We start from the raw sequence: 9,169 nt of genomic DNA on the forward strand, positions 1-9,169 counted from the left end.
GAAGATCCCAGGCTAGGGGTCACATCGGAGCTGCAGTTGCCAGTCTACACCACAGCCACAGCAACACAGGATCTGAGCCACATCTGCAACCTATACCACAGCTCAGGCATCGCTGGATCCTTAACCCACTGAGCAAGGCCGGGGATTGAACCTTTGTCCTCGTGGATGCTAGTCAGATTCGTTAACGGTTGAGCCACGATGGGAACTCCCATGCGGGTTTGAGAAAAATTATTTTTTCACATTAACTCTAAGACTTTATTTTTTCATTCAATAATCGCACCTTATCAATAGCAATAATGATAGTCGTAGTAATAAAATTAATCAAATTGCCCTTTATAATAAATTACTAACAAAATTAGCAACTTTGTTGAAACTTTAAATGATGATGAATACCGTATTTTTCCATAGTAAAAATGATTCAATTAATGAGTATATATAAATACCATATTTACGACATGAGATGTTTTCCATTTTGTCAAATTGGATTTTATATATGTGTTATATATTAGGATTGAATTTTCAAATTAAGTCCCTTCATAAAATTAACTGCGTAAGAAAGGGAAGTTTCTGTAAGTTTGTGCTCGTGGATATTTTTCCTTCCCTGTGTCTTTAGAGAACGCCTTTCACATTACAGCTGGCTTCTTTCTTTAACCTGTGCCACTCTAAGACTCATGTCCAAACCTCTATTGACCTTTAGTCTTTTTAAATTAGTGTCACACTCCTTTGGAGACACACAAAAAAACCCTTTTATTAGCATAATTATGCTACCTAATTAAATACAGTCTTTGAAAGATCCCTGAAAAATTATCTTTTCTTTAGAATAAGCATTGTAAAACTACCATGAAGACTGTCGCATGCTGTATTGCACGTCTCTAATGAGTACGCATCAGACAGGAAATGATCTTTTAGCCTTGTCGTGTCATTTCCCATCAACAGACAGATGATGTTGTCTCAAACTCTTGATGGAGAGTTTACTTTTGTACTTTTTTGTCTTAACTTACTTCTTGAACATGTTCCCTATTTGCTAGGGAAGCACGTCGGCTTGCAGATGAATGTACTGAATGTAGTCCCGTTTAATCTGTCTTCCCTGAATTCCACATGTCATTATTGAACATGGTAATATTAATGGTTTCAAAGTAGGAAATTAAAGCAGGAAATGTGCGTGTGTGCCTGTACAGTAGCAATCTTTGGTACAGCTTTCTTAACCAGCACTGTATATTAGGAAAACTGGTTCCCAAGTTAGTATTACACAAATCTGGGTGTTGGGGTTTAATGCGGTAAATTTCCTGAGATTCTCTTAATAAATCAGAGTTATAAGGACGATGTAATTTCCAGATTACTTTTCAGATAGTTAAATATAAACACTGATACTTTTCTTACTTTTGAAAAGGAATCTTATCTCACCCTAAAGTGATATCTAAGCACTTCAGGTGGATTATGTAAATGGTAACCCTGTCTGCTACTGTTGCCATTTTACACAGGCAGAAATTGAGGCTTAGTTTAAGTAACTGGCTCTGGGTCACATGGTGAACTGGAATTTATACCAAGGCAGATCTTCTTAAGATCCCCAAGCTGGTAGCTATTAATTTTTAGTAAACAGTACTAGCATTTTGTTAACCTGGCTCAGGACCCAGTGCCTTAAAAGCTTAATGTTTAAATGTTCCTTTGTTGTTCTAACATCAAATGCTTCAGAGATGATCTCAAAAGATTTTTCATAAGCTTTCTGGAGGATAACTCAAGCGATTGAGGCAGAGAATCACTGATTAAGATTTGTAATCCAAGTTCTCTTGCAGCACAGTGAGTTAAGGAACTGGAGGTGTCACTGCAGTGGCTCGGCTCACTGCTGTGGCACGGGTTTGATCCCTGGACCAGGAACTTCCACATGGCACAGGTGTGGCCAAAAAAAAAGGCTGTTAAAAAAAAGATAAACTCGGTAGAATGATGTTTTAAATAACGTATTTGGGTAGAAGTTTTGGTGATTCAGTACTTTTAAGATAAATATGTTTATTCAAAGTTTCATAGTATTAATTTAGCAGGTCATTGCTTTATTTCCTAAATAATTTGTGATGAAAGTTGATCACACTAATGAGATAAAAGGCATTTTTCTTGACATTTGTGAAATTAAAGAGGGTGTTTTACATTTTTTGAAGAATCATTTTGTCCTCCAGCTGTATTTTCTTTGAGAATTCTCAGTGTTTTAATTTTTAGCCTAAGGGAGTGACCCTTTTGCGCATTAGGCTTTAACAATTTTTAAAACAAAAATTGCAGCCATTATTTCACTGTTGTCTTAATACCATTTTATATTAATGTTGTTTATGGTTTATAAATAGCCAGCCTCCCAGTCTATAAAAATGAGATGCTTGCTGATTTTTATAATCTTTGAGGTAGCATTTATCTTTGTGAAGATAAAACATTTCAAGACTCTTTTTTCCTATAAGGCTGCTGTTGAAATCATAAGTGTCTAGTGTAAGGATATCTTAGTGAATAGCTTGAGAATGGATGCAGAAATACCAAAACATGAACTCAGGGAGACCTGTGCTATCTGAGGTTAGAAATTCACATTTAGAATGTTTCAGGTTTATCTAAGATCCTAAGTCTTTTAACTCTGAGTTAGCTTCGAATCCTCCAAGAAGAATAGTCTGCAGTAACTGAATTCTTTCATTTTCTCACTGCTGTCGACAAGGTGGGAAGTAGCTCTGCAGTGTCATGGGGGTGAGAGGGAATTGTCACAGTAAAGCCACACTGTATTTCCTGAGTCCCAGACTTAGCTCCTTAAAAACACTACGCTAGTGTCTTTCCCCTCCCCTGCCCCCTAAAATGATCTGGCAACTGCTTTCCTGCCTTTGACCTGCATCTCCTGCTCTCCATCCATCCATTCCCTCTGCAGATACTTGGTGCCTGTCGTGGACCATTCATACCATTCTAGGCTCGGTGGAGCCAAGAGAGTCCCTTCTCAGGGCGTCGATGTTGTAGGTGGGAAGACAGACCCATGCTAGGTGGCGGCGACGGTGCTGTGCTACAGGGTGTGGTCAAGGAAGCCCTCTGAGATGCAGTGGCATTTGAACAGGGGCCTGACAGAAATGCGAGTGAAGGAGCCAACTTCTTGGTTGTCTGGAAGAACCTTCTGGGGACAGCAAGTGTGGCTAGAATGGAGCGAACCAGTGAGAGAGCAGTGGGAGGGACGCTGGGAGATATAATGGGAGGCTTCGATGAGCCTTGGCAAGGACATGGACTCTTCGGCTGAGTAAAAGGGGAAGCCAGTGGAGGTTTCTGAGCAGAGCAGAAATGGGTCTGACCTCTGAAAGGAGCATTGGCTGTTCAACAGAGAAAGAGAGATGGGAAGTTAGGAAACCGGTTAGGAAGCTGTTGCCTTGTTGAGATGCATTCCATTCCAGCTTAGCTTTTTCTGCTGTTTTTGTGATGTGTTGGCTTTCTTTTAGAAGCTTCAAGCTATGAGTCTCGTGGATCCTTTATCTCTTTATATGCGTTCTCTTTATGCTTTATTCAGGTGATGGTAGGCTGGCATCACTTACATTTTCCTCCTTCCCTTTACCCTGTATTTGGTTTCCCACATGAATCACAATATTACGTTTTTGTTGTCATTTAGCAACATGGTCACAAATAGAAGATGATCATTTGTCAGCTCTTCCAGCTCTAAGATTCTAAAAAGCTCTTTTTGGCTCTGTAAAAGCTCTTTACACCTGCTAATTTTATTTTGTATACCAAGCGTGCCTGCTGGCCTACTGAGTCCTTCTTCATGCCCCGGTCTTTTTTAGCCTGCCAATTTTCCTGACTCCATCCTAATGAAGATGCTCCAGTTGGCTACCTCCCTCCTGCTCTGTCTTTGACCAAAACGGCTTTGCCTCCTTGATGTTTCACACCTTGATGCCGAATCCTGAGCCCCTTCCAGCTTCATACCTGTCCTCAGCTTCAACACAAACCTACAGGCTTGCTGATGACCAGAATTCACACTCATATCGTGGGTTTTTTCCCTCACTGATGTTCAATCCTTATGCTTTTAAGGGTCGTTCCTCATTGTATTCGAAACCTTGTACATTTTTTTTCTCGGCACGGATCCAAGATGTGGTTAGTCTGTCTCCAGACACACTTTTCCCGTTCTACCGCTCACAGTCAACCAAACCTGTATTTTTTCCACGTTTAGCAGATACTGCCTCACCTTGTACTTGTATTACCAGCTTTTGGTCCCAGAATACAGAGTTTTACATCTGTCTATGTCAAAGTATTGTTTTAGTCTATTCCCTTTGACTCTTAATTTTATCATCTAGTTTATTCTTCATGCTTCTCAACTTAATGCTGCTCAAGACAGTGACTGGTTTTCCTTCTATTCCTTTATGGAGTCCACTGTTTCACAGCAAAACTGGGAGACAGAAACAAGACAGATCTGCCAAAAACCCTTTGCCCCACTTTTCAAAACCACTTCTGGATTGATGTTAATGCCGTTTTAATTCAGTCATTCAACCAGGTAGGGATCGCCTAATTAAATGTCCTGTCATCAGATCCAAAAGTAGATGTCTTCTTGAAATGCTGTCCACTGTATTTCCTGTTTTGCTGCAAATGTTTCTTCCTTGGTTTCAAGTACCTTTATCAGTTTTTGGTTTTTTGTTGTGTTTTTTTTTTTTTCTTCCATTTCTAGGGCTGCTCCCACGGCACATGGAGGTTCCCAGGCTAGGGGTCTAATCGGAGCTCTAGCCACGGGTCTACACCACAGCCACAACAACATGGGATCTGAGCCGCATCTGCAACCTACACCACAGCTCACGGCAACGCTGGATCCCTAACCCACTGAGCAAGGGCCGGGGATCGAACCCGCCACCTCATGGTTCCTAGTCGGATTCGTTAACCACGGAGCCACGACGGGAACTCCGCTTTTATCAGTTTCTTGGTTTTCACTGGTGTTTACCCTATTCTCTTCCCTCTTCACACCAAGCCATGCGCTTAGGTTTCTTATCTGTCTTCCTGACCCTCGTCTCTCCCTTCATCCAGCTATCCAACAGCTAACCTCAAATCATCCTACGTCACCCCTTCGCTTCATCTCTCCTCAAAAAAGAGATAAGTAAATAAATACCAAATTTAAAAATACACACATTAAATGGTCCTTTATTTGCTCCTTACCTCTTGGCCTCACAGAGTTGCCACCTGCCGTCTCTCCACCGCTCCGAGTCCGTCCTCTGTTCCCCACCCTCCCTCTCCTGCGGATTCCTCCTGGAAGCGTCCAGGCTCCGGAGCCCTTTGGCTCCGTACACCTCTCCATGGTCCCCCCGCAACCCGACCTCCCTCTGCTCTCAACACGACAGACGTTAAGGGAGAAATAGGGAAGAATGCTTTATTTTTTCATAGGAAAAGCTCCTCTCCAGAAGAGGGTGCTGAGGCGTAGCGGTCTCTGAGGGCTGGGGAGAGGTGGTGTGACGTCGGAAGAGGATTTGCCTGGGAGTCAAACGTAGGGTCTGGGCCCAACTCTACTTCGTGCCAGCTTTCAAAACCTTGAGCCCTCATTTTCCTCAACGGGATTGGGACTATTACGATGCTTCCCAGGCTGTGGATGTTCAGAGGAACTTGGAAACGTGAACGCACGTGAACAATTACAAAGGGCAATGCAAGATGGTGCTGTTGGCTCAAGAGCAACAGGACCAGTCCTGTCAAGAGCTTGCCTGCCTCCCCCAGTAAATTTGCTTTAAATAGAAAATTTCAGAGTTGCAAAGTACCCTTAAATCCCAACTGGTTTATAAACACCCAAGGCTTTGTGAAGACTACCCTGGAGATTCATCTCACTAGAAATAATAGTGTTTGCTTCCATTTCCTTTTTTTTTTTTTTTTCTGTGCTTTGAGTCAGTATAAACCTTTTCCCTTTTAAAAAGCAGCAGCTTGCTTTCCTCTTGAACATTTGAAGGTAGAGCTCAGAGAAGTGTGCTAGTGACCCACTCCATTTTTTATTTTTTCACTATGTTATCATTTAGCTGAACACCACTGATGGTTTGGGACTTACCTAGTTTTAGTGGCTTTTTTTATCCTGGTCATATCTGTATTTGTATGATGGACCATGCGTATGTCATAGGATGACTCTCTATTTCCCAAATTTTGCTTCACACTGGAGTCCCTGGGGGAGCTTGAAAACCTGCTGGTACCAAGCTCCCACCCCCAGTCATTGCAGTGGAGGGGGTGAGCTTTGGGATTTAAAAAACAAAAACACTTTCCAGATGATTCTAATATGCAGCCAAAGTTAGGAACTTTGGGTTACTGGGTTCAACAGGAAAGCCTTGAGAACTGCAATGCAGAAATGCAAGAAGTTAATAATGAAGAGCATAAGAAGGACATTTTGGAAACGTGACCTTCAAGATGATGTTTGGTACCAGACGGTCTGTTAACTCGGACGGAATGCTTTTAAAAAGTCAAGTTATCTAGTACTTTAAAAATCAGTGTGTAGAAGAGAATGTATACTATGTAGAGGATTATATTGATAGTTTTAGTTTACTACGATTAAAAACTAGCCTAAAATATATACTTTTGTGGAAATGTGCTTAGAAAAAGTTAAAAGGTCTTTATCTCATTATTTGAAAAACAAATCATGACCAATCTTTAAATAAGCTAATTTATTTTAATGAAAGCAAAATGAAAGGATCTCAAATCTCAGGTCATGGAAGTTTGTACCTGTTTTTTTTTTTTTAAATTCTAGTCTATATTTACAGATGCAGTCTCACTATCAAGCAATTTGCCATTAAAAATTTTTTTTCTCGGCGCTCCCACCGTGTACAGTGGGTTAAGAATCTGACTACTGTGGCTGTGGTCACTGCAGAGGTGCAGATCTGATCCCCAGCCTGGCACAGTGGGTTAAAGGATAAGGCTTTGCCGCAGCTTCGGTGTAGGTCACAGCTGTGGTTCAGATTCACTCCCTGGACCGGGAACTTCTATATGCTGCAGGTGCCATGAAATAAGCCATGAAAATAAAAAATTAAAAAAAAGTTTGTTCTAGCACATTATGCTTTTTTGCAGAGTTAAAAGTAAACAGCATGTATTGCTCAGCAGGAAAAGGTCATTTTATGATGAATGTTAAATATGAAAATATTTATAATACATTATTTAAGAGTATCCTTTAAGATAAGATTTTTCATAAAATCACTTTATCGCGTACCTGGAAAAAAACTACTCATTGCTTTTTTTCTATTTCTAAGAATAAAAGTTAAATTAGTCCTCAATGTGTGAGTCCAACCATCCAGTTTAGTTAATCCTAAAAGATTCCATAGCATCGCTCAACTGGTCATCTGTGCCTGTGTGCTTGAGTATTTCCAGCAGTAATTACAGGGCACGCACTAACCTTTACTGAGCCACAGGTCACTTGTTTTTCGCTTTTACCTCAGTATGCCATTCCAACTTCATCCCTTTTTATAAGTTAAGAAACTTGCCTGTAGCCACACGTCTCTTTGGCATCATCTGGGATGGAATCCGTAACTATTCAACAACCAGACTCACAACCATTATGTCAGACTGGAGAGCCTCGTCGGCTCAGTCACTCCAAGGGTTCAAACTCAAGATCACATCAAACCAGTTCTTCCTGAAGTCGCAGATCCCTAAGGCAGCTTGCATGTCCCCCAAGCTCCACCCTCGTCCTCGTCATCTCTTTTCCAGGCTCAACAGCTCCAGGTTCTGCAGCTGTTCTTGGTAGTAGACCAGCCGTGGTCCTAGGTTACCAGGGATAAGCTTTGTATCTAAACCTGCCATCACAATGTGATTAAGAACCTCTGTCTTTTACTCTCAAAGGTGTTCTGGATGGCACGATACGAATTGTAGGTTTTCAACTCACATCATCATCTTGGCCCCTTTCCTCCCTGTATCCTTCTGTGTCTATAGTCTGGCAGCTGGTATTTTGAAATGCTGGAATTTGGGGTTCTACCGCTATGACACGTAGAAAATTGAGACAAGATGCAGAGTCTGTACGGAGGACGAAAGTGACACCAAAGTACATCCTGCTGGTAGGTGCAGCTCTCAAAGTGCAGTGAGTAAATCTCAACAAATCTCCGCAAGTTTCTAGCTGAGAAAACCACTGTAATCCGCTGTGCAGGTCTCCATCCTCAGCTGCTGAGGAAGCCCACCTTCCTCCCACCCAAGAGACCGAGGGCGTAATTTGAGACCTGACCTCTGATTCAGAGGCAGTTGCGTAAATAGCTTAAAATGTTTTTGAAGCTGATCTGAGTGCCTCCTTAGAATTCAAAGAAGCCCAATACCGCATATATATATATGCATACACACACACACTCACACACACACATATATTTACCAGAAATACAAGTCAGACATTTCTTTGAGGATAGCGTATAATCATATAATAAATGACTGACGTATAGGCCATTGATTAATAATTTCAGATAAATGTAGTCAGGGTTTTGAAAAAAGACTTCCCTTTCTGGCTTCACTAGCAACTCAAGTGTTTAATAACAAAGGCTTATTTTCATATATTATACCACATCTTCATGATAGAATTGTAGGAAATCATTAAAAAAAAATTTAAAGATTTTTGCTTTTTCCATCATAGCTGGTTGACAGTGTTCTGTCAGTTTTCTACTGTACAGCAAGGGGACCCAGTCACACATACATGTATACATTCTTTTTCTCACAGTATCATGCTCCATCATAAGTGACTAGATACAGTTCCCAGTGCTACACAGCAGGATCTCATTCTTATCCATTCCAAAAGCAAGTTTCCATCTATCAACCCCAAATTCCCAGTCTATCCCACTCCCTCCCGCTTCCCTTGGCAACTACAAGTCTGTTCTCTAAGTTTCTTTTCTGTGGAAAGGTTTCTTTGTGCCATATATTAGCTTCCAGATATGTGATATCATATGGTATTTGTCTTTCGCTTTCTGACTTACTTCACTTAGTATGAGAGTCTCTCGTTCCATCCATGTTGCTGCAAATGGCATTATTTTGTTCTTTTTTATGGCTGAGTAGTATTCCATTGTGTGTATATACCACATCTTTTTAATCCAATCATCTGCCAATGGACATTTAGGTTGTTTCCATGTCTTGGCTATTGTGAATAATGCTGCAATGAACATGCAGGTGCATGTGTCTTTTTCAAGGAAAGTTTTGTCTGGACTTATGCCCAAGAATGAGATTGCTGGGTCATACGGTAGTTCTATGTATAGTTTTCTAAGGC

The sequence above is a fragment of the Phacochoerus africanus genome, chromosome 7, assembly GCF_016906955.1.
Source record: "Phacochoerus africanus isolate WHEZ1 chromosome 7, ROS_Pafr_v1, whole genome shotgun sequence".
Classification (NCBI taxonomy): domain Eukaryota; kingdom Metazoa; phylum Chordata; class Mammalia; order Artiodactyla; family Suidae; genus Phacochoerus; species Phacochoerus africanus.